Below are 27,086 nucleotides of genomic sequence, written 5' to 3' on the forward strand. Positions count from 1 at the left end.
TCATTGATTTGCTACACATTAGGCACTTGAACTGTGCTTATTTTTGAATATAAAGTTGAATTCATTTTCAGGATCAAATGGATAGCTAATATATACCTTTCATATAGAGAATTCAGTAAATATTTAACTGAATGACTTAGGAAATTTTTTCAGAGGACTGTATTCTGTGCTTGTAATTGTATCTATCACATATCATTAATTTCTACAATACTTGTAGAGTATGCCCTATTCTTGAGTTGCTTCACTGGTTTTTATCCCTCCTTGGTCCCTTCACACCTAAAATCTTATAGTGCTGAAAAGACAGTAAGTGTGTGCTGTTTGAATAACAGAAGCTGAGATATCATTGAGATGTGCTCTGCATTTATTCTTTTTGTTAGTGAATGTGATAATAGAAGTATATTGTGTTAAAGAACTAATTCTTTCATACAAGACAACTTGTGATATAGACTGTCCAGCTTCAGTGTATGATATTACAGCTAATCAAGTGTTTGGGTTTCCTCTAATGCTGTGTTTTTGCCCACAGGTAATCTTTGCAACTAGCATGAGACTGCATTGCATGACATGGAAACATTCTTAAAAACATCTCAGGGACAGACTTAATTACACATCACCATGACTCTTAGAACAAATTATACATATTTTATGTAGCCCAGGTTACCATAGTAAACATTTTCCTCTTTAACAGAGAATAAAATGAAATTGAGAAAAGAATATATGTGAAACTTGTTTGTAAGGAAAGCAACACAATCTTACCTACGAAATGTGACAGTTTCAAATGTGACATGTGAAACTGTCATATTTCATTGCTAGTAAATAAACCTCAATACTTCTTTCCATTAAACCAATACAAAGAAATCCAATAAACTTAAAATATGCAAATTCCTTAAGTGCTCTATAGTTGAAAACAGCTATGCCACAAGCACAGAAAAAAGTATAACACATCATGCAAACACAATGCTTGATACAGCTAGCATGGAGACTTGAAGCTTAGTGTTCACCTTTTAAAATGAAAATTTCAGAGTAACACCATGGAGTTTCATATTTTGTCTTCCAGTGTTCTCACTTATCCCTGTGATATTAGCAATCAGGCTAGGAACTTAGCTTAGGATCTGAAAGTGCTGGTTTTATTCCTTGCAAATGTATTGCTCCTGGCCTTGAATGCTTCCACGGAGGGGGAAAGAATTGCAAAATTTGAATGTAAAGAATTTCTTCCTACTGTGAGAGTGATGACACTGGAACAGGTTGCCCAGTGAGGTTGTAGATGCCCCTTCCCTGGAAGCATTCAAGGCCTGGCTGAAGGGAGCTCTGAGCAACCTGGTCAGAGGGAAGTGTCCCTGCCTATAGCAGGGGTTGGAACTAGATGATCTTAAAGGTCCCTTCCAATCCAAACCATTCTGTGATTCTATGATTTAATTTGATACACTTTGACTGTGTAAATCACTCTCTGCCTCACTGTAGCTCCAGAAAGTAGTGCCTCAAACTTAACACAAGGGCAATCGCAGAGAACTGGATTTTATAGTTCAGCCTGAAGAAATTACACCTGCCATAAAAAGGCAAAAGCAACACTAAAACTTTTCTTTAAAGAATTGCTCTGTTTAAGCTCACTGTGATGAGGGCCTGTTTTTCAACCCAAAGTGTTAAAGGATTGACTGGCACACTGAAGGGTGGAAGAAGACTCTTGACAACTCAGTTTGTCTTGGTGAGTGAAGTAGCGTGATGCTACTTTCAAATAGAAGTATATTTTCAGGGTATTGCATCTAAATGATCCTGGAATTAGCACCAGCTACTAAGGATTTTATGCTTGTATTAGTCAATATTAATGACTTTGGTACAGGCGAGTTCAGTACAACTCAGGAATAGCATCACTTGATTTCTCTTCAGGAAAGCATAACTTACTTTATGTCATGACTAAAATTGATTTGCTGGCTGTGAGTAAATTGTAGAACAAATATTCTGAATGAGTGAGGTTTCCTACAATCTATCACTTCAATATCCCTGGATAATTTTGGTGTGTTTATTACATTGCCTACATGAGAGTTTAATTTGTATGTTTTTATTCTGAATAATATATCTTTTTTATTTCTTGTTATTAAGTGTTGAAGCATGCTGTTTTAAGCTGCTGGCAGAAATCACTCTTCACCTATGAACATACTTGGACTTCATCAATGGATATAGCTATATCTATAGAGTTTGCAAAAACAGTGCCTTATTTTGGTTTTGTGTCCTTTTGATTGGAAAATGTAAATTCACTATCCTCATTACCATTGTATTCAAGTCTGTGTTAATGAGATGCATTGTCTCTGTCTCTGGTTGGTAGGAATGTTCCAGAGAGTGTATTTTCATGTATATGACAGAAACAAGGGGAAAGCTATTGCTGTAATTATTATTATTTTGCAAGATCTAAATCTTTAATCTGCCGCCCCCAGACAAGACATTTTTGAGTTTGGTCAGTTTACTTTCACTACATTCCTTGAGTTTAAAATAAGGAGGCGTTATCAACCAATCCAGAGAATATTATGAATTGTTGCAGTCTCTTAAGTCTTTCACAGTAAACTTAGAATATAAACAATAAAAACAGATAAATAGAGGAAATGTCAAACTGAATTCTGGGTAATGATCAGATCAGCATGCTTTTATACAATTTCCATCACTTTGAATTTTAAATCACCTTTTAAAGGGCACTAAAGCATTCTTGCAAATTAGTCTGCACTCCAATTAATGCACCCAACATGACAATAAGACCAGTTTCAGCTTGGCTAAGCAGACCAGTCAACCAGGAGGATGTGACTTGAGGACTTGGAGAGCCTGTGCCTCCACCTTCTTTTCCTCTCTCTTCACAGCAGCTTAGGTCCAATTAGGCCAGTTAATCTGCCTAAAACCATTGGAAGGGAAGGATTTCTCTAATAAAGATGAAGCATAGTCTGGGAAGACGTACAAATTGAGTCTACTCTTTTCAAAAGACAGAAAATTCCAAGATTTTTCTCCTTCTTATATCTTAAAAAGGTACTTCTTTTGGTTGAGACTGAACTGTTTTTGTTCACAAGCATTTTAAGTTTAAGAGATCTTTTTGTGACATTTGTTAGTATGTAAAGGATTTCTTTTTTTTCTATTTATTTTTCATACTGTGCTCACTTTTGACATCCATTAAATTTTATAAGACTAGACTGCAAGCGGTAGTGATGAGAAATGCCAGGTTGCATTACAGGAAAATGTTCATAAATAGAAATGACTTTGTGTTTTTCAATGAAGAACTAAATAATATGTGCATGAATATATAGGTATTTGAGTAGCCTAATCTGCAATTTTGAGAAGAAAATTGAAGAAGGCTAAAAACTTTGTAAATATATGCATGTACACTGAACATATTTTAAAAAATAGAAACAGAATTCTTGCAGAATGGATAAACCATTTTACACAGTTTCACCAGCTTCAGAAAAATAAGCAGTAAACCATCTAAGTCTTCTTTATCATTATCACTGCTGCATGGGAACCACATTGTATACTCACAGCTCATTCAGAACTTTTTCATTACCATTGTGCTTCGCTGATATTAGTTGATTAAGTTTTCTACACACAATTCCCAGATATTTCAAAAAAATCAGATGAGAAACTGTTGTTCAGACACACACACACACACACACACAAAAAGTATGATTGGTTTTGGAATTAATTCCAATTCTTCTCAGAGAACTCATCCTGATTTTGACTGCTACTGTGAGTTCTTTTAATGCCCTGAAACAGGATTTGGGACAGGGCAGAGAAAATTTAGTGTACATGTCCACCCCACTAGTTTTCTGTTTTCTTACTCTTCTTTTTTTTTTTTTTTTTTGTTTTGATATTTTCAAAAAAGAAATTTTGTTACTTATATACATTGACTACATTATATATTTTATATGTAGCCCAATTCCTCTTTGCTCAGCGTGACTCATGAAAGCCTAAAGGGTGGACACTCTTGTTTTAGTGAGTGTAGTTCACCAACTGAATCCAATGCACTGCAGCAAAAAGTAAGTATTTGAGTTCCTGTCGAAACATATGACTTATCAGAAATGATTGGAAGGGTTACAAAAAAAAAATACAGGAAAGGACTGAAACTTCGTGGAAAAAAAAAAAATAATGATGTAGAAATTTAATGATGCTGTGCGGAACTTTACCTAAAAACATAGAATTTTACAGTCATTGTTAATAAATCTCATTCTTAAATAGAAATTCTTGTTTGTCTTTCCTCGTCAAAGGTGGCTGTTTTTTGAAAATAAATATCTTTCTACAGGAATTTTTTAACCAATTTTTCCCCATTTTTCATCAAATGAATTACTGAAAAAGCTAAAAATTTGCTAATCTAAATCGATTTTTTCTTTTTCTCTCTTTTTTTTTTTTTTTTTTTTTGCAATTATATTATCTTATAGTTCCATGTAACTTGCAGTATATAGTTGCTTTGAGCACCAGCAAGTCAGTAGCAAAACTTAATCATGTATGGGCTTGGCAATCTGGCAATCTTAGATAAGTTCGGTTACAGGTAAGCTATACTGAATTGTTAATAATAATTGTTAATTAATAAATTGAAGGCAAATATATGAACACTAAGGGTTTTGCAAAACTGACCAATTCAAATATTTTCAAGATGAAAATAAGTATTAACTCTCCCGGTTCCCAAAGAGGAGCTCTGTTCCAGAATTAGAGAAATGGTGAAACTATGGTGAGAAGAGTTTAGCACCTTACGTGGTGATATATATGATATAAAAAGCTGGAGTCGAAACTTTTCTGTTTTGGCAATTTCCTCAGCGTCCTTGACTCTGACTTAAATCTGTTCAAGAATCTGCAAGAATTTCTTTTTTAGTGTTACTGCTCTGTTCAAAATAAAACTAAAGATTTTTCTGCTCTTTTGTCCAACAAAAAATCCACGAATGCAATTATATTTGTAACAGGACACTTATTTAGTGATTGTATCATATTCCACCCCATCTCTCTATCTTTCTCAGCAAAGACAGAATTTTCAAAGGTTGCCATTTCCATGCTTTTTAGGCATGTCAAGGGACAGTTCTGGGCACACCATCAATTCAGCCACTTAGCTGAGCAGATGGACTACCTGAACCTCCCCATGACTCTTCACACTGCTACCTGTTAGAGCTGTGTTGAGAAGGCTTTCTCCAAACCCTATCTGAACCTAGTTGCATACTTAACTGCCCCAAAACAGAATGTTCTTTCAGGTGGAACAGGGCTGAATCTAAATACTTCACCAGAAGGGAGCAATTAATGGTACTAGTCAGCTATTTTTTATTTGTTGAGCTGCATTTACGAGTTCCTTCTTTCATCTGATTTAGCCCCGGTACACCTGATAAGAGAGGTTTCTGTAGTCCTGTTGATATCGTGCTCTGTATCTGCAAAGCTCATGTTCTAAAAACGTCCAAGACAAGCCAGACCCTCTAAAATTCCACATACATCCATTTACCAATAGACGTTGATTGCTAAGCCTTGAGATCCCCATACTACTATGCCAGCTATGCCAGTTTTGCTGCTTGCTTCACAGATGCAGTTGGGTTCACTTTTTTTTTTTTTTTCATTTCATTTGTCTTTCACACCTTATTCAAGTAGTAGCTTTGTTTAAACAACGGCTGAAGAACCACAAAGAGGCATGAAGGTTGCAGATGAAAGAACAGAGAACTTTGATTTAGAAAATAAATTTAGGACAAAACAGTGGGAATATAGGAGCAAGAAAATATACTTGGAAATGAAGGTACCATCATAAATTAAGAGAAATGAGAATAAGAAAACACTCCTAGAAAAGGTGAGTAATAATCTAGCAAAAAAAGAATGTCATAAGAACCAGAAGAGTAAATAATTACTAACAGGGAAATATTCAATGTGTGACCAATCCGTAGTTTTAATTTGATTTTGTCCTGTTTATCCAGTAATTCACACATGCTTCAGTTTGCCACACTTTTTGCAAGCTGCATAAAAGAGATCAGTAGCATTCTCTGGCAGGGAGGGAGGATGATGAGGATGGGCAGGAGTGTGATATTACAGAATAGAGTCTCCATTCAACAAAAACATTTCAGTGCCCATTCAAAGCTTTAATGCTTTGCAGAAAGTATTTCTGGATTTTTAATTGCATCCTATCTGTCATAAATTACTAGACTGCAAACAGTTGTTTTTTCCATTTCTCTTTTCCCTGAGTTCCCTGTGAGTCAGTAAGGTAGGATTGTTGGAGTGTTAACAAAGGGTTAATTTACAAATTATATTTTATTATTTTTTTTCTTGCATTCTCTATCAAATTGTCTTTATTAACTGATCTTCCTCAGGTTTTATTTAAAAAAGAAAATGAAGACAAGAATGAAAGGAATGATGCAACCTTATTTATCAACCTATAACTGAGCCTGTAGCTGTTCCTTTACTGCTATCAGTTACACTGGTCTTTGTTTCCCTGTGAGTCAGAGATACAACAGTGTTGAATAAAACCATGCGTAAGTCTGTTACAAACAGGAAGAAAATAATTAAAATAATCAAAGGTCAAGTTTATAAAATACTTCATGGATGACTGGGAAAATCAGATATATATGTGTGGTTCCAGAATCCGAAAAGAGCCTACTGTACAATATGTGAAGGTGTAACAGAAAATGTGGTATAAAATGAATGGAAAGACATGAAAGAAAAATGTTCCAACTGCCATATCTATACCTAATTACAAATAGGAACTATTGCATGAAATGTAATTAAACTTTTGGATAGATCAAAGCTTTTTTTCTGCAATAAAAAAGGAGATATTCTACTGTATATTTAAATAGCCTAACTGAATTTTATGAGGGAATAGCATGAGTTCTATAAAGCAAAATTGAAATAATACAAGAGAGGCACTATATGATTTGCCTTGTGCATCCACTAGCACAAGCATGATGCAAAAATGTAATTATATCAACTAATAAAGAAAATTAACTGAATGAAAAAAATACTAAATATCATCTAAAAACTTAAGTAAGAGGTCTAATATATTGCATACGTTATTTGCGTTCTGAGTACATTTATGAATAAAATGACTGCTGCCAAGCTTCAGTTCCCATTCAAGAAGAGGCTGCCACATTTTGCTTTCTGAGCATTCCTTCTGAGGTGTTCCATGTTAGGGAGTGCAGTGGTCTGAGCAAATGCCTCTGGGATGGTTCTACTGCTTCTGACTGCTCTGCTTCAGGACAAGCTACTGGTTTGCTGCACTGCAGACACATCATCTGGCCTCTCTGTGCTTCAGTTGGTTGTGATGAAAAGTTGTGAAAAGCAAGAAAGCAAGTCAGCTGAGGGCTCCTACTGAAAATCAAAGGTACTATTTGAGCAAAGCATTGACAAAGAGGTCCATTTTGTATTTATTTACAAGAAAATTCAACTAATGAGTACTTTCTTCAGAAGCAATTGGTGGATGTTGATAAAGAGCATTTAGAACATAAATGCATGAAGTGCAGGAACGCTGGATGCAAAGATGGCAGGATACAAGTTATATGCTTACAGAACTGCTGTAAGCATTCATTCTGCTGAATAAAACTGGTAAGAGAAAAACTGCTAACTCACTTAAATCAGAGAAAACCACTGAATTAAAGCCAATGGAAAGACAGGGCTGTGCAAAAAGCAAATCTGTAAGCAAGAGACAGATAACATAATACGCATTTAAGCTGGAAGAGACTGTTGATGTTTGCATGTAAATAAAAAAGGATTATAATACTGACATTCTGCCTATATCATACATATGATTTAATATTTTGCTAAATTACATGCTTTTGTAGATTTATAAAATGAAGATTTTCTGAATAACCTGTCACAAAAGGATTAGTAATGTTTGACGGGAAAAAAAAAAAAAAAACATTCTAAACAATGTTTTTCATTTGTAACCTAAACAAACTTACATTTCAGGTGACTAAGTCAGTACTGAAAGACTGTTTTGGATATGAGATTGTGAAATTACAGGAACCACTATTTCATAATGAAATGAGATAAAATAATAAATAATTTTGGTTTAAAGTGAAAAATACTTTGCAAGTAATTATTCTCAGCTTATAAATGATGCCTCTCTATAACCAACCAAGCATATAACAAGAAGATGAAGACGAGGCTTATTTTCACTTCATTTCACTTCTTTGTAATTGACAAGCTCTCACTGGGTGTCAACTTTAAAAGATGACAAATCCCAAATCTTATAGGACTCAATTCAATAGTTCACCTCTCTAGATTAATTGCAAATTAATCTACATTTTCAAATGAATCAAGCATGAAATATAAGATGACATCTATATTACAAAAATATTAATTTGCTTGTCTTTTTTCAAGATCCAAAGAAGCTTTAAAATATTCATTTTGTTATGAAAATGCATAGGAATATATAAATGCTCAATATTTTCTATTTCTGAAGTTTACCTCTCTATTTTCATATTTTATTCCAGTGTGCATCAGTTTCCTACTCAAAAATATACCTATTTGGCATTTGATATAGAACGGTAATTATACTTTATTTAATTATATAGCTTTAACTGACATAAACTAAAATACCTGAAAAATGTGGCAGAACTAAACAAATAAAAATAAAATTTTAAAAATCGAGTTATATTTTCCTCTTCTCCCATAACGATAGCCAGTTTCCTGTGATGACTCTTCACATTCAAAATTGGTGTTGGAACTGGTTCAAATACGGGCTGATTCTATGAAAATCAAAAGCATAAAGGAAATCAGAACCCTTTTCTAGCTGTATTCTTTTCCTGACACACTTAGAAACTTAATATGGCACAACTTTCTTTACTAACTAAAAAATCCAAAAGCAGATTTCTTCCTAACATTAGTCCTTTTTCCTCCATGCAAAAATTAAATGCAAATGACGCTTTTCAATCAACATGTGGAGCATTTGCAAAGATTCTTAAAACTTGACGTCCAAATCATGCCTCTCAGGAAGTTAGTTCAGCCCTCTCTTGGAGAGTCATTGCACTACCACTGTGCATCTGAGCTTTACAGTGTTTTGACATTCTCAATACATGGCATCTCTTCTCAAAACAGAAAATGTATCTGTTGTACTGCTTCTTTAATTGCAGAGGAACACTCTTGATGCTTACTTAGGGACCAGTTTTCTGAGTAGTACTCTCTGCCCTTGCTTACTGAATTAAATGCTCACAAATTAAATGAAACAATTAGACCATCAGTATGAGTTAGAATGTGAGCTTTCAAGTGTAAAAGTAATAAAATGAATTACACATACAATGTATGTGTTGAATAATCTTTTGTTAAAAAAAATCTAATTTTGAAGAACATTCTAAATTCCAAAAAGAGGCTTTTCTTCTTTCTTTTTTTTTTTTTTTTTTTGACCATGGCTTTTCCACACCAGCAAAGTCTGCTTCTACTATTCACAACAGACTATATTTTTCTATGTCTTTAATACACCAGCTATGTAAAAAACAAAAGGCATTTTGTAAATTCACACAGTAGTATGGAAGAAAAAGAATATGAGATTGAATGGAAAGGTCATGTAATGCATATTTGATTATTTTCTCAGATTTTCCATAAAGTTATCCAATTCAACCACAAATTTTGTCTTAAAAAAAAACCCTTGCTAATGTTTTTGCAACTGAGTTGGTACTTGTTTTCTTTAACTCGTTCTTTAAATACTCTAAGTACTTCCCCTGGAAAGTTGATGAGAGGCAAACACCGCCATGCAAATCAGAATACATAAGAACAAGTACAGAGACAAGGCAGGACCAAACACAAAAGTCAAAAATCCCTTATTCTTCTATTTCTAGTCTCCACTAAAGCAACAGCAAGAGGTTGTTGGGCACAACACTGCTTCATATTTAATAATTAAACCTGTTTTAGATAGTAATATACCTTCTAACTTCCCTTTTCAGAAAGAAAGTCTTACTAGCCTTGTTACCAGCTGATATCCATCTCGTACAAAAAATCATATGCTCCCTCGAGCCACCACTTGCTGTCTATAATGAAGTTGCAGGCAGATATATAGAGATGTATGCCAGGTGTTTCTATGATTATCTCTTCTACTGTGATCTTCCATAAACTAATACTTCTAACCTTTTCTCTGTTAAAATATGTGAACAAATCAGTTCTTTTCCTCTCCCACACCCCTTCTTTTTCTGACTCCCTCCTTCAGAATATTTCTGATTTACTCTCCACTTTTTTTTATCATTAAAATCACTACCAAATTCATTTCTGTCTATTGCTTCTGTACATCCTCTTGAATGCTTTGCTGATATGCCAACAGAATGTCTAAGAAATTTTAGAGGGATCTTATCAGTCACTTTATCATCAGATGCTTACTAACCCTATGTTTGGTCTTCAGCGTACCAGTATCAAAAGCCATCTTGATGTCCAAGTAGATTATGTTTGTTGCTTCACCCCTGTCAGCTCTCATTGTCACTTCCTCAAACAAGTTAATAGCATTTGACAAGCATGGCTTCCCCTTTATAAATGTCCTGGTTGTCTTTGACCAGTCTGCACCTGTCCAAGTGTTCTCCTATTTTGTCCCTAATCAATGACCCTAGAATTTCTCCTACTTTCCTTTAGTTTTTATATACTGAAATATTTAGTTCAGCTTTCTCTAAACATTCAGGAAATGTTAGTTACTCCACATATAGCATCTCTAATATATATGTGCACATGTATTTTTAGCAACCACTGCCACAACATTCCAGAATTTAAAAAGTGCTTATTTCATGAGAAAGGGAGAAATGTTATATACAAATATATATACAAAGGAACAGAGCATCCTTTTTAAAAGAGACAGTGAATCAAATCTTTTATGTCCAAATCACTGTCCTGCCTCTGTAAATCCTCGTCATTTGGTAGTGGGGAAAGGACACCTTTGAAGATGATCTCTAGTTTCTGGTGCAACATGGAGTAGATTACTCCTGGCAAGTCAAATATATTATCTTGTGTCTGAAATCCAACTACGTTAAAATAGTATTGAAAGCTGATAGTTTCTGACTGTTAGTTTCTCAAGCTTTGGTAGATTTCACAGAAATGTATTTTATTGCATGTTACTACGGCTCAGGTTCCCCGTATTTCCTGAGGGCTGTCTCATTAGCAGGGTATGAAATTAATCTTCTAGGTAGAACAATGAACTTAATAGCAAGTGCGGGTGGAGGATGATCCATAGAAAGAAATTCTGCAAGTCTAAATTTCAGTATTAGCAGTGCTTGTGTCACTCTCATACTACCACAGCTCACAAACACAAAAACACCATTAAGGATTTAAATGTTTGCCTTATTTCAGAGAAAAGACACAGTTACTGTCACCTTTTTTGGTTGTACTGCATTTATAGTGGCACAATTAAACCTTCTGGCAAAATGACATCTGAATACTATTTTTGCTAAATTTAAATGATAACTCCTTCACTGTTACTCCTTTTAATCTCATCCAAAATTTATTTCCAGTCACTCTGAAAAAAAATTAGAGATGGATTCAGATCTTTCTTGGGTGCAATCTACAGAGAATATAAGAAGGTTCATTTCTGTTTTATGCTTCTTCAGGCCACTATGATAAAACACTGCATCCATAAACATTTCTGAATATTCCTTTAGCCCTTGATTTCTTCTAGCCCAATGCCTTCTCCATGAGCCAGGAAGATCTCAAGATATTTTTTAAAATAGTCTCTGAAGGATTCACACCTACTATCAGTTAAAAAGATAGTAGCTCTTGAAATGGTAAAAAGCCTGTCTTTTTCATAAAGAGCAACTACCCTTGCATGAAGAAGCAGCTCCTTCTGCCTTCCAGAAAAAGAAACAAAACAAGAAAACAAAAACCCTACTTCCATTCTTTTTTTTATATATAATATGTAGTGTATAGTACATGGGACAGAATATATAATTAATATGTATATAGTATATATGTAATCTGCAATATATAATGCGTAACATTAATATATAACAATTTAATGTCTAGCATGTTCTTATCTTTTCATGTTCTCACCTACCTCCACTTAGATGGCTAGTTAATTGCTAAGCAGTTAGAAGATGTAAATATCTAGTCTGTAGGTGCTAGATATAAAGAACCAAAATATTTTCAAAATAGTGTAAAACCATTTAATTTTTTTTCTTTGTTTAGAGAGTGAAAAGTTCTCCTCTTGTTTCTAGACTATAAAGAGCAAAAATCAAGAATAAATTGAACATTAGTTGGCCTTAGAGAAGCATAGGTTAAAGTCCCAAATGGGATTTGAGGATCCAAGTGCTACCATCTCCTGTAATTGCTTCTCCTATATACAAATACTTTTAATGAAATCCTCAAGAGACTAATGTTACACATCCACTGAGCTGCAAAATGTGAAGATTTATTCAACACCATTACCTCCACACGTATTCACCATTCCAAAGAAAAATGGACAGTGAATGATTCTGTATGTAGCAGATGGATTAAATAGCTGAAAGATATTCTTAAGAATTCATGTGCATTTGGTCAGCACTGTATTTCATGAAATTTCCTATTTCAGGTGCTTCAAATGGAAGGAAAAATCATGAATTGACAAGGGCTCCAGTGAACTTGGAAGTAGAAGGCTGAACCCACTACAAATGTAAGGGAGAAGAGAGTGGGTGTCATAGCTGCATGAGAGAATACAAAGAAAAACAGAACTGTAAGTTACTGAACTCGTGTATAATGATACTGGAGCTGGAGTTCACCTTTGCCCACCAAAGACTGCAAACAGTAGAAGTAGACTCTTAGACCTACAAGGTCAGCTTAATCATATATTATTTCTATACAACGCTGTCTAAATATTATTAAGACATATTACCACTTGTATAGGTTATTGTGGAACTTCTCAGAGGAATTTCAATGACTAGTTCATTATAAGGAACCTTACTCAATTCTTAATCTGTAGTAAGTTTTCCATAGAGTGTGCAAAGGAACATTTATGTCCATATGTCCCATTATGTCCATTTATGTCCAGGATTGGATCATTTCATAAGTCCATCTGTTGCTCTCTGATACAATACAATAATGAATGTGTTTATTTTTGAACACATTTTAAGTATTCAAAAGCTCTGTAAATTCTATTTAACTTTTATTCAGGAATGCTACTGTAAACATGTTTTATGTTCTTTATAATGTATAGCCAAATGTATAAAGGCATAATAGGATGTTTTCAGAGATTCTCAAAACCAAAGATGAGTTTGAAATTAATCATATATGTTTAAGATACAAAAAATAACACTTTCAAGGGAATTTGTTAGACCTTACACTGTGTTATACACGTAATCTCTCAATTGCAATTTGTGACATTAACAGTTAACCCAGTTCCATCCCTTTGCCATGGACAGGGTTGTTACCCACCAGCTCAGGTTGCCCAGGGTCCTATCCAACCCAACCTCGAAAGCCTCCAAGGATGGGGCATCCACAGGTTCTTTGGGCAGCCTGTGCCAATGCCTCACCACCCTGAGTAAAGAATTTCCTCCTAATATCTGGTCTAAACCTCTCTTCTTTTGGTTTAAGACTGCTCCCCCTAGTCCTATCATTATCCGCTCATGTAAAAAGTTGGTCAAGATCAATGTTGCTCAAGAGTACGTCAAGGATAAATCTGTTCAGAGATATATTTAGCCCCTTTTTGTGTGGTATGGAAATCTAATGGCTCTTTTTTTTTTTTTTTTGTCGTTAAAGATTATGAAATATTTCTCCTTCTAACAATGTTGTTCTAAAATTATGTTTGTTCCAAAGAGTGAAATAATTAGAACAGCTCAGTGAAATAGATACACAAATCATTTAACAACAGCAGATGTATCATCCAGTATCATCTGTGAAGTATTTCTAATTTTTTTTTTAATTATTTAACTAAATTACCCAAGGAAAAAGAACTGAACACATTGTTTCCTAATGCCAGTTAGAAGCAGTTTGCTAAACTATCTTTCATTTTCAAGATTTGGTTTGACTACAAGTAACAATACTCAAGAAACCCACACACTTGCAAAAATCTAGTCATAGTCATATAACCTACATTAAAAAAATTAACCTGGATCTCACCATTGGTAAAAATTAGAATTTAGAATAAGAAATAAAATCTAAAAGTTAGATCATAACAACTATGGGTAAAACTGTGAGGAACCATGTAAAATCAATAACTATGCAAGTCTAAGCTCTACACAGCAGAATTTGCTATTGCAGTTTACTAGGGTTTATATATTTACAGCATAATTACATAAAAAACAATTCTATTTTAAACTTATCACAATTACAGTGGTGAAACAGAGGAAGAAATTGATATTTCCTAATGGCTTAAATTGGAAAGTTTGAATTTGAGAATTTAAATCTAGGCCCTTCTTGTCTAAAAAGAAATATAAGTAAGAACAAGAAAGAAAAAAAGATAAGCCATTATAAGTTTTGCCAATTATTTTGTCACAAAATAGCTGGAAAATATGCCCACTCAGAAAAAAGAAAAATACAATTAAAAATAAATTTAAAAAAAAAAAATTAAAATGAATTTGTTGTTCCTCGAGGTAAAAGGTTGGTAAATAATCATCATTTTTATTGTTAATAATTTGAATAATGATTTGGGTAATTTTCATAACAGGAATTGATGAGGCCATGTTGAAATGTACTGTATACAAGGCTTTCCTAAGCTAACAGCCCCAGTCTTATAACTTCAGCTCACAAGAAGAGATTCCTGACATTTACAGGGCAAATGAAAATTACTCAGGTTTTGTCTGGGATGAAGGATCAGATAAAATATTTGCTGGTTCAGAATCTAAACAGTGCCAGATTCCAAGTGAATTTGATGCATTTTATATTTGACCTATTTACATGGGAGTGGCAAAAGATGGGGTACGCAGCCTTTTTGTTTCAGCACAGTTAATGTATCTTTTTTGTGAATATTTTGTTGCACATCAGAAACAAGTATTATTTTATACGTTATATGGAAGACAATCAAACTAGCTTTACTGGATGAGTAACATTATGATAGTTCCTGCAGTAGTAATTTTTTTAGCAGGCTTTTACAAAAGCTTATTTAAAATGTGGGCTTTTCTTTCTGCTGCTCCTGTAGGTGATTTCTGCAGAACATCTACTGATTTTCTTTCAAAATGTCATTGAATCACCAGGGTTATTTGTTATGTTTTCATTTACTATAGTGTCATTTTATTTCAGCGTTGTCATGTGAATAATAGGCAATCAGGGCTGAAACTTTTCAAAATTGCAGCCCTCTAGATGTTACAATTAAATCAATTACAAACCCAGAATAAACAGTTTTTAATCACATCAAACATTTCGGCTGCATTATACTATTCAATTCTGTTATGATGGAAATCTAAAGTCCATAGAGTACTTCAAGAAAAAGTACTAGCATTTGCACAAAACTCCCGCTTAGCCTGATTAATAAACTGAAGCTCAGAAAATGATGTGCATGAAAACAGCTGTTCTTGCCAATAATGACATTTTATTTTCAATTTTAGTACTAACACTATGTCATTGTAAACAATACTTAAGTGCATTATGTAAGTATAACAACAGTGACACGACATAAAACAAAATGTACCACATTCAGGAAGAATCAAAGGAAACAGTGCTGAGAGGAAGGCAATTGTAGCTGTGCAGCAGCTGGTGATGAACCATTGCCATCATGAAGAGGAATGCAAGGCATAGCAAAACAGTGCTGCCCAATTATGCCATGCAGATGTACTGAAAAGTAAAACAAAAATTGAACATAATCCAATGACATGGCTTTGACTGTATAGTGTTTTATACATGGGCAGGCACAGCCAGCAGAAGAGCTTTGTAGAAAAAGATAAATATGACAAAGCCCTATTTGTTGTTTATAACATGATATTCTGAGTTCCACCTTTTCAATACAGGTAACCATGTACATGTAGCACTGAATTACACTGGTTGTTTTCAAAAACATAGCTTCGAAGATGCAATGTTTAAAATCACATCTTTCCATTTCTTAATGGAGAAATTTATCTGCCTAAATCAGATTTTGAGCGATTCACATTTTAAATCTTCATATCAGTGCTCTCCTGCCTTTTTTTCCCCTTGAGTGTCATGTATTTTTATAAAAAGGGATATCATAATTTTCATTTACCACCATTTGTTGTTCTTATTTTGGTACATTCAGAGAACAGCTTAATCTGTGATCTGTAATAGTAACACCAATGACAGGCACTTATACTCAGCAGCAGTGAAATTGTCAAAATAATTCCTTGTTTTATTTAAGGATCATGGTGAACACTGAGAGTTCCAGTTTGGGAAATATTCCAAAACATATTGGCAAACTGAAACACTTCATGTATATATAATGGAAGTTGTCCTTTATGCGCGTGAGTAGAATTCAGGCAAAATGAACAGGATGTTTTTGTGTATCCTTTGAGTCCAAATGCTACAAAGATTCAAGAGACATTGGTAGCTGTTAGAGACAAAGAGAAATTCATGTCAGCAGGAAGAACATAGCAGGTGAATTTAGCTGTGTAGTTGTCAAACCTAGGAAGAGTCTGTATAGCAGAGTTGTCCACTTGCAAATGCACAGAACAGTGATTACAGAGTGGAGGCTCAGGAAAAGAGCGTTTAACTGTGTTTATACACACAAGTAATTTGTTCAGATTGCACTAACACAAAATAGGAGAATGAAAAGATAAACACAGCAACTAACTTATGGAAAAAAAAATGTTGCCACTGTTCACTCTCTAATTGGATACAATTCAAGATACCAAAACAATGAATGTAAAGGATGAACAAATGAATAGTACTACAGTATGATGAAAGGTTGAGTGAGTTGGGATTGTTTAGCTTGGGGAAGAGAACACTTCAGAGAGACCTCATTGCAATCTTCCAATACTTAAAAAGAGTTTACAAGTGGAACTGAATTTTTGCACAGGGTGATAGAGATAGAACAACGGGGAATGGATTTAAACTGAAAAAGAGAAGATTTAGGTTAGATGTTGGGAAGAAATTCTTCACTCAGAGGGCAGTGAGGCGCTGGCACAGGCTACCCAGAGAAGTTGTGGATGCCCCATCCCTGGAGGCATTCAAGGCCAGGCTTGATGGGCTCCTGGGAAGTTTGATTTAGTGGCTAGCAACCCTGCCCACAGCAGGAGGTTTGGAAATAGATGATGTTGCCACATAGCATTTACTCTATTGGAGGCTATACTCCTCTTCAGGAGTGCTTTGGAGGCTTCCTTTCACACTTTTTATGTTTCTTCTCACTTGACTTCTGGCCAAATAATATTTCTTATTATATTTTTCAAGACTTTTTTATTGTTGTTTTGCAGCTGTTCTTTTGTTTTGTTCGAGTGCATTTTGTTTTTAACACACATACATATGGTTATGAAACTATAAGCCTCCAAGGATGGGCAGCAAAGATGGTGAAAGGTTTGGAGGACAAAAGGTACGGGAAGCAGTTGAGATCACTTGGTCTGTTCCGCTCAGAACAGGGCAGATTGAAGGGAGGCCTCATGGTGACCTACAGCTCCTCACAGGGGGGCAGCGCTGATCTCTGCTCTCTGGTAACAGTGACAGGACCTGAGGGAATGGCATGGAGCTGCATCAGGGGAGGGTCAAGTTGGGGGTTAGGAGAAGGTTCTTCACCAGAGGGTAGTCAGGCATTGCAAGAGGCTCCCCATGGCCCCAAGCTGACAGATTTTAAGAAGCATGTAGACAACATCTCAGAAATTTGGTTTGACTTTTGGGTGGTCTGTGAGAAGACAAAAGTGAGACTTAATGGTTCTTCCCTTCCAACTTTTAGGAGATTCTATGATTCTGTGATTCTATAAATTTTCCTGATGTACTGGATTAGGAATTATCATTGAAGAACTTTCCGGATTTTTTATCTATGTTGGAATTTCCAGAAAAATACAGAGAAGTATCCTTTGACATCTAAGGTTTTATTGCCTTGCATTTCAGGAAAAGAAAAAAAAAAATTTAACCATTGTATGGATTTTTAAAAGTTGCTTAATTAAACTTTATTACCTGAAGTGATTTCTGAAAGTAATTCCAACATATTTGGTGGAGTTGCATATACCATATGGACAAATGAAAGAACTAGCATGTTACAGAGGAAAAAGTGGAGCATAAAACTGCACACATGAATTACAGAATATACTTCATAGTTTAAGGGAAGGTGACTGTACTCACTGATAAAAATTAAAGACGTACTCATCCCATGATTATGTAATATGTAAGGGATCTGACACTGAAATATTATCATGTTGTTTCAGAAAAAAAATGGATAAACTGATCCTGCAGTTATAAGAGGTATTTAAACGTGCTAGTTATTTTGCTCTCTAAAAAAATCTCTTCCAAGGGAAAAAAATAAAAAAAAAAAAGAGGATTTTCTAATGCTGTCATTTTCCATATTGCCCTTGCCCCCTCCTCCCCCAGAATTATTGTATTTAACCATACCCTGCAGCTTAATATGTTTATTCTTGCCAGAATGCCACTCTTCCCAATGAAGTTACTTCTTAAAAGCTCTTTTGGCTACCTGAATTCCCTGTTCTCTTATTCTTTCTATTAAAAGCAAAAGCATAAGAACAAGTCTGCTGAACGTTTTCAGAGTTCTCAGTACCTTGGAGTCAATGAAATCTGGCAGGTTCCTTTTTCCTCACTTTCTACACACATCATCTACCAACAACCACTGAAGTTTTTTTTTTTAAAAAAAAAAAAAAAAGGAAGAATACATTTTCAGTGACACACTTGCAGCTAATGTTAAAACTCCCAATAACCTATACATGTATTCTGAAAGACGCAAAGTCAACTTTGGCATTTGCAGAGATACATTAACTGGAGGAAATGGGATCCTTAAAAGCCTTTCTAGTTACAGCAGCAAGACCGAAATGAAACACACTGCCAAAGAACTACCAGGTTTTGAACAGAAAAAAAGGGGCTGTATGATAGTGATAAAATAAAAATATTCCTAAGCAAATTTTCCCCCAAGTTACTGTAAATCCTGTACAAAATCCAGTGGTAGTGGGACATGTATACGTGAGCACAGAATTTACCCCCTGTGCTTGTATAATAGAAAATTAAAATGGTTAAAAATGGCACCCAAAAGATGGATGAATTTCTGAGGAAATAAATTAGGTTTGAAATTACTATTGGAACATATGCATTATACAAAAGATCATGAAATCCATTTCATCTGACATATTATACAATGAGCTACAAGAACATTTGCAACTGATAGAAGCATGTAAGATCTCATGTATTATTCTTACAATAAAGATTACTGCATAGAAGCTAGCTATTATACTTCCTATTGTGCTCTACCAAACTGAAGGTCATGAACCAGCTACATGACTTGAGGCCCTTGGTCAGGGTTTTATGTTATACAGCGTATCACAGGAGTTAACAGTCTGCTTCATATCCTATGCACATTTATTTACCTGCAACAACTTTTTCACACAAGAAATAATGAAGAAAAGGAATTAGAACACACATTTGCTGCAACTCGAGGAAAAATATATATATTATACAAGACAGAAGCCTTCTTTTACAGGAAATTTATGACTGCAGGGATAAAATAGCCCAGATTTAAATGACTGTATGTTTTCTTCAAGATTCCAAAGGAAAGCAACATATGGATGCTCTATGTTTAACATAATGAAAAACAAACGCTTAAACTCCACAAAATTCCATTTTAAAAAGCTGAAAACTACACTCAGAATCAAATGCAATATGTCCAAGAAAATAAAGACCTGACACAAGCGTGCTCTTCTATCCAGAATTATTATATCTACATGATGAAAGCAACCATTACAGCACAGTTTTCAAGCGCAAGGAAAAATCTTATATATATATGTTTTTATGTTTTTGCAGGAAGGATGAGCTTGGAAAAGACTAGTGTTCCACAGCAAGAAGAAAACACAGAAGAAAACAAGATAAAGACTGTGTGGGGTATAACCTCAGAATGTCTGCAATCTCTTTGTACAGTAAGCATTATTAGTTTGAATTCAGGATCGAGTGACAGCTGCCCTGTTTGTTTCTCTTCAGTTGCAGTCAATCAGAACCCAGTAACATGAGAAACAGACAATTCCTTCAAATCTGGTGAAGGCTGGTAGTGGGATTTTTGAATACCACTGAGCAGACACAAAGCCCTAGAGCCTTTGGAAGGCACTGTTACTGCTGGTGACAGTAGAGCACACCCCAGCAGAGCAGCCTCGGTTCCTCCTGCTGACAAACTATTGCAGCTACCTCTTTTCCTAAGCTGGAATTGCAAATAATTGTATCAGATGCATACTGTATGTGCTTAGCCCTTAGGAGTCAGCATTTCTGTTAAAGTGGGTGGTAAAAAAGCTAAATGTAACATGGCTCACAAAATGTTTGGAAACATCCACCACCTCAGGAAAACATCAAATTTAAAATACAAACCTGATTCAGTGGGATTGATGTATTGATCCAAAGTTAAATATGAAATGAGCGCAAAAAGTAAAAAAAAATGGCTAAATATGAACTGAGTACAAAGTACAAAAGTATTTTCTAAAACAGCTGCTGCTACTTTGGGACCTTATCTCCTAATGGGCTTTTAAACAGCTTACAGCAGACATGAACATAGCCACTGTAAGAAAAGGAATATTCAGTCTTTTATGTAGAAAGACTCCATACTGCAGTTTGGGATTTTTACTTGAAAGTTGCCTTTGGGCCAGGTCCTGCATCAGAAACTACATTGATCTTTTATAAAGTTGCAGAGCTCCTGACAGGTATCTATGATCTCTTCTTTTTCATAAAGGGTAAGCCTAGAAAATATTTTTTACAAGTACTCAGTTACTCTGATAGAGCAGAGGATACGTTCAAGAAGCCCTTGCGGCCTCCTCTGAACCCATGCATATGTAGTTGGAAAAATCTTTTCTCACTATGTCTTTGTGGAGTAAAAACAAATGGACTGTAGAATTTATACCTGTATGTCACAATTCTCAAATATTACAATACCAAGCACAGATACATGTTGGGTGGAGAATGGCTTGGGAGCAGCCCTGAGGAGAAGGACTTGGGGGTGTTGGTTGATGAAAGACTCAACATGAGTTGGGAATGTGCTCTTGCAGCCCAGAAGGCCAACTGTATCCTGGGTTGCATCAAGAGAAGCTTGACCAGCAAGTTGTGGGAGGTGATTCTGCCCCTCTACTCTGCTCTCATGAGACCCCATCTGCAGTACCGTGTCCAGGCCTGGGGCCCCCAAGAAAAGGGCATCGAGCTGTTGGAGCAGGTCCCAAAGAGGGCCATGAAGATGATCAGAGGTCTGCAGCACTTCCTCTATGAGGACAGGCTAAGAGAGCTGGGGCTTTTCAGCCTGGAGAAGGCTCCAGGGGGACTATAGAGAGGCCTTCTATTACCTGAAGGGGGCCTAAGGGAAAGCTGGGGAGGGACTTTTTATAAGGGCATGCAGTGACATGACAAGGGGAAGTGATTTTGAACTGGAAGAAGGTAGACTTGGGCTAAATATCAGGAAGAAATTCTTAACCGTGAGGGTGGTGACTCACTGGAACAGGTTGCCCTGTGAGGTTGAGAATGCCCTCTCCTTGGAAGCAATCATGGCCAGGCTGGATGGGGCTTTGAGCAACCTGGTCTAGAGGGAGGTGTCCCTGCCTATAGCAGGGGGTTGGAACTAGATGATCTTAAACATCCCTTCCAACACAAACCATTCTATAATTCTATGATTATCACATTCCTTTGGTAAAATCATAGGAAGCATGGATGTCAGGCTGTCTGATTTTGGTAACATGTTAGTGCGAGATAAGATTTCCAATTAAATCATGCATTTATCACATAGTGTTAGTGTAACAACAGGTTCTCTGGCACCAAGATGTGAGGATTTTATGAATACCATAAGAAATCAAATATAATATTAAAAAAGGCAAAGTGTGAGTACTAAAATATTCTAGTGCATGAGCAAAGGTGCGAAAGAGAAAATGAGGAAGTACTGGAACTACATTTTAGTGACTAATTTTTCTGATTGTGGAAAAGGCAAGTAAATTTATATAAATATGAAACATTTTGATAGTCTCAGAGAGGCCTGATCGTCACTTCAGTAGAAAAAGCTACTTTTCCATTCTTAGCATTAGGACAAGACAGTGGCTTTCACTATTACCCAGCCCTTTAGAGCAGAATTTAAGCAACCCACTCTAGGGATGAGAAGTTAGGTCTCGTTGTTGGTGTTGCATGCAGGTATATAATTTATTTAAAGTACCTCTCCACTAGGAGAAGGACTAGCATATACATTCTGTACAGTCTCATTGCTGATTACCATCACCAGATGGTAATAACTCTCAGATAGTACCAAAGCCAGTCATATCTGAGTGAGAAGGGTAAAACATTGCACATCAACCGTACCAATGCTGACTTAGAAAACCACTTTTACATGATACATCTTACGACAGCAACATGCCCAATTTATGGCAAACAAATGAGGGATTTCACACGCTGCTCAGATTTGTATATTCACCAAGAAACAATAAGGCCCATAAATAAGATTGTTTGGAAGACATTTACTGCTGTCAAACTGATAATGCGTTTTAAATCCTGGGGTTATCAAAAAAGTGCATTTTTTTTCACCATATTGTTTGACAGCTGAAATTAAACAAATCCTATTGAAGTACAAAGCTAATAGAAGGTTTACTATGTGTGTCATTAGCACCATCCATATAAGGAAACAGAAAATATGAGGTGTGGATTTTTAAAATATGATAAAATGAGAGCACTGTTAGATGCATATGAAGGTGTGACTTCAGGCCTGGCATTTTCTTATTAGAATCAAAGTGACTCTATCTTACATTGGTAAATAATCACTGTTGTGTGATTCAAGTTGACATCTTTCAAATTATTTTACCAAGCCAAAAATATATATTGCATCTGAAATATGTTTTAACTGTTACACAATCTTAATAAAATAAATGGCAGAAAATTATTACCTTACCATATACTGTTAAACTTTAAGTTCAGACACAGTAAACCTTAAATGATCAACTTATAAATTAAGTTAGAATAGATCTGAGCTATTGTTTTAACACTCTGCTATCTGTATGGATAATCTAAAAGTTAATATGCAGAATTGCTTAAAGTTTGCATCAGTGCAAAAAAAATTCTATTGTATCTCATTTTACTTTAAAAGAAGTAAAATTCAGTTAAATCAAACAGATTTAGCTGTTTCTTCTCTGAAAATGCAAGAAACAATAAACTACATGACGTCTACATGAAGCCTAGATGGCAACTTAATATCATTGGCAAAAATTATTATCCAGGGCAACTGGAGGACCATCCTATCAGTTTAGCTAGAATTCAGAAGCTTAGAAAGTGACAAAAGTTTTTTGGATTTTCAGTTAGATACAAAACATTTATGCATCTTTTGGACTGTCATTTTTGATAGGAAAGTATTTATGAAATGCTTTATCTGGAATACTTGTTTATTGCACACTCCCAGTTAATGCTTAAATGTAGCAAATTGTGGACAAGTACACAAATTCAAAATAAATGCAATATTATATTTTTCTAAAGATTTAAGTGTAAAGGCCAGCTTAGGACACAGACAAATATGGTTCATATTGTAAAGTAACTTGTTTTTAATAATTCCAACAACAGATACACAATTTCTATTATTTTCCCCAGAATATACTGTATGTTTTTTAATATATGCCTTTCTCCAATACGCTTTACTGTTCCCCTGTGCTTCTTGTCAGTTTATATCAATTTATCCTACGTTGTTTTTTGGGGTTTTTTTTTGGTTTTTTTTTTTTTTTTGGTTTTTTTTTTTTGGATTATCTTCCATTTGTTAGTTTTTGTTAGAGAGCTGCCAGGCCAGAAATACCTCTCATCTACATAAAGGGAATTTTAAAATGCTTATTTCTTACAGCTAAATTCCCTCACATCTCCAACTTCTTCTGTGTATCTGAGAAGCAAATGCTCAAGGCAGAATATGTGTGCTGATGTAACCTTTATGAAAAAGATGCAAATATTTTATAACTAGCTAGCTTGATGGATGTATTCACATGTGTGATTCTCTAGCCTATTCTTGAATTCACTTACTTCATGGCCTGGAATCAAGATCAATAAATGGTTAAAATTTGCCTGTAGTTGTTTTGTTGTTGTTGTTGTTTTTCTTCAAGCAGTACAACTCTGTAGCGTACTAATAGACACCAAAATGATTATTTGCAATTTCTCTTTAGCTGGGTTTTCCACATGGAAAACAACTAACTTCACTCATGGAAAATACAGATTCTCCAAAATTTGTAAAACTAGAAAAGAAACTTTTAGCAAAGTAAAACTATCTTAAAGCTTTGGGGAGAACTGAATGCTGTGATTGGCAACCTGCATTCTGTTACTTTCTTTTATGTTTACGTATACTTTTATCCCTGAAGCACATAAATACTGTTTGTTAAAATTCTGTTGTTATGGCAAGTCTAAGTCACTGCAAAAAAATATAAGCATGACAGGCAGTATCAGAGTAAAAGTAGCCACACACTCAAAACAGATCTTTGGAAAGCAAGTGGTCTGCATCTCTAACAAGCAGTCTTATTTTTCAAAGCTCTGTATTTCTTCTTTAACTTAATTTCTCTAAATTACACTAAATGTAAATTTATGTTGATGTTTTTGATGAAGGTAGGCATGTTTCACAAAGAAATCAAACCTTAAAAAGCTACTGTTTTCATTTTTAAACCAAGGAAAAATCTCAAATTAATATAGAGGAAAATGCTTATCTCTTATAGAGCAAAAAAAAAAAAAAAAAATCTTCACAAACGAAAAAAAAAAGCACCATCACAGGTTCATATCAAAGCATTTCTCATACTGCTTGTATACAAGCACTGTTAACTATGAACAGATGCAATAGGTCAAACTGTACGTCCATTTATCTACCCAGAAACCAGCTTCTGACAGTGACCCAAAGCAGATGTGAAAGAAATAGTACCAGGAAACATTTAATAAGCAAGCACCTTTCCCAAGTAAGAAGTCTTTGATACACAAATTACAAGTCTAATTTCATCCTGAACCCAGACTAAATTCTAACATCCACAGTGGCCCATCATAAGGAGTTCCACAGTACAGATGGAGCAATGCTTCCCTTGTGCTTATTCTTAACCTGCCACCAGCTGAATTCATTTGGTGCCATTCTTTTTCGGTTGCATGTTATACACCAACATGAGGTGGAACGGATGACAGCTGCCTACAGGATATAGATGCAAAATGTCTTTACACTGTTTTGTGTAAATGTTCACATTGTCTTCTGATAACTCCTAATAACGAGTTTAATCCTTAAGCACAGAGACGATCACAAATTTTAGGTTGTAACTACCTACAATAGTCTTGAGATCTTGCTCTTGAATGGCAATCAATGAGCAGACAAGGATCATCAATTCTATTTCTTAAGTTAGAATATATTTTTTCTTCTCTGTGTATCACTTTACATTTACAGACACTGAACTTCATTTGCCATTTTATCATCCAGTCACTCAACCTTAGGAATTTCTTTGCACTTCTTCAGTCAGCACTAGTCTTAACTACTAATAACCTTGTATCATCAGTAAAATTCCCACCACATTATTCATCTTCTTTCCAATACTGCCTACACTGAGCAGAACAGATCCCACTAGAACTTCGGTATCACCTTCCATTTAATTTTCTCCTCTATTTGTCACACTTTTTGATCAGAGAACTTCTAATGAAGCCTTTTATTTTTTTTTGGAATTAAGTAAACTACTTACTAAAAGCAACTAAATTTTTATAGCTTGTGTATTAAAGTGCCAGTGTTTTTGTTCATGAAAAATCTCTGGAGCTTGTTTCTGGTTCAGCACAAATATTTTGAGGGTATTATTCACAATTATTGCCCTTTTGCTTGCATTACTTTTAGAAGCTTCATGTAAAAATTATGGTCTAAGCAGTAAAGAAATTAAGTGTCAAGGTGGAACAATGTCACACTGTCAGTTAAAGAACGGCATGGAACCAATATAATTTTCATAAACAGCTGGAAGTAGAACTATGCTATGTAAGAACATGCATAATTTCTCTAAATGACACTTCCTACTGCCATAAGAAATCTAACCGATTGGTACTTTCACAAGTTTTTTGTCACTGAATTAACTTTGTGTGTATCTAAGTTTAAACAGGTGAGTAATTGTTGGAACTACTTATCTAGTAAAATACCTACCAAATGCCATGGTTTATTACTCAGCATTCCAAATGTACTGTGTAAAATCAGAATACAGACATTATATCCTATATATTACTGCAGCAGTGACTTGAACCTGGAGTACTGGTACTGGTACTACAGCAGCCACATCTTGTGTCTCAAAAGACAGTAAATTGCTTTCTGCTCATAGGATCCTGTCTTAGATAATGTGTCCTTTTAAGTCTCATATGGGAAGGGAAGCCAAATTATAGTATGGGGCCAATCAAAGACAGACTTTTTAAAATTTCTGCCAGATAAGTTAACGACGTATTAGAAAAGTCCTTTTTCTGCCAAAGTAGTTCTTTACCATCTATTTGTCTTTTTCTTACAGTGAAATACATATTATAGTGTGCATATGACTGCAAAACAGGGAGATAATATAGCATTACATATAAAATAATAGTATATATGTAACACTAGCAAGAATGTATGACAGGATATCTAATTTCTTAACCAATATAATAATGAAAATCAGAATGAGAAATGCTGTTTTGTCAGAAGAAAACTATGGTATTTCCAGTTCACATTCCTAAAGATCCTAAAAAAAGTATAACGAGGAAAGAAAATAATTTATTATGAAGCAACTAGATATGGGTAAAGAAAAAGCTTAATTACATCTAAGCATATTTGCAGTGATTCATGATGGCTATTTACATCAAATGATTTTTTAAATATTAAATATTAAGTCCATTTAAATGTAATAACTTGTATGGCAAATTTTCATCTTTATTTCAGAGCCTTGCTATTTTAAAATTTGTCATTAGAGCTAATAAGAAATGATATTGAAACTACACCGTACATTTAAATGAAGCATAAATCAATTATTGAAGCAAGGAATTTTTTCATCATTGTAATGATTATTGGAATAAATTTAATCTTGAGATGTTTCAGAATGAAATCTGCAATAGTAAAAAAAATTACATGGACTTAATTTTTACTGTGTGCTATTTAAATATGTTTCCCATTGGTGAAACTTTTAAGGGAACACACACACACA

The sequence above is a fragment of the Gallus gallus genome, chromosome 5, assembly GCF_016699485.2.
Source record: "Gallus gallus isolate bGalGal1 chromosome 5, bGalGal1.mat.broiler.GRCg7b, whole genome shotgun sequence".
NCBI lineage: Eukaryota > Metazoa > Chordata > Aves > Galliformes > Phasianidae > Gallus > Gallus gallus.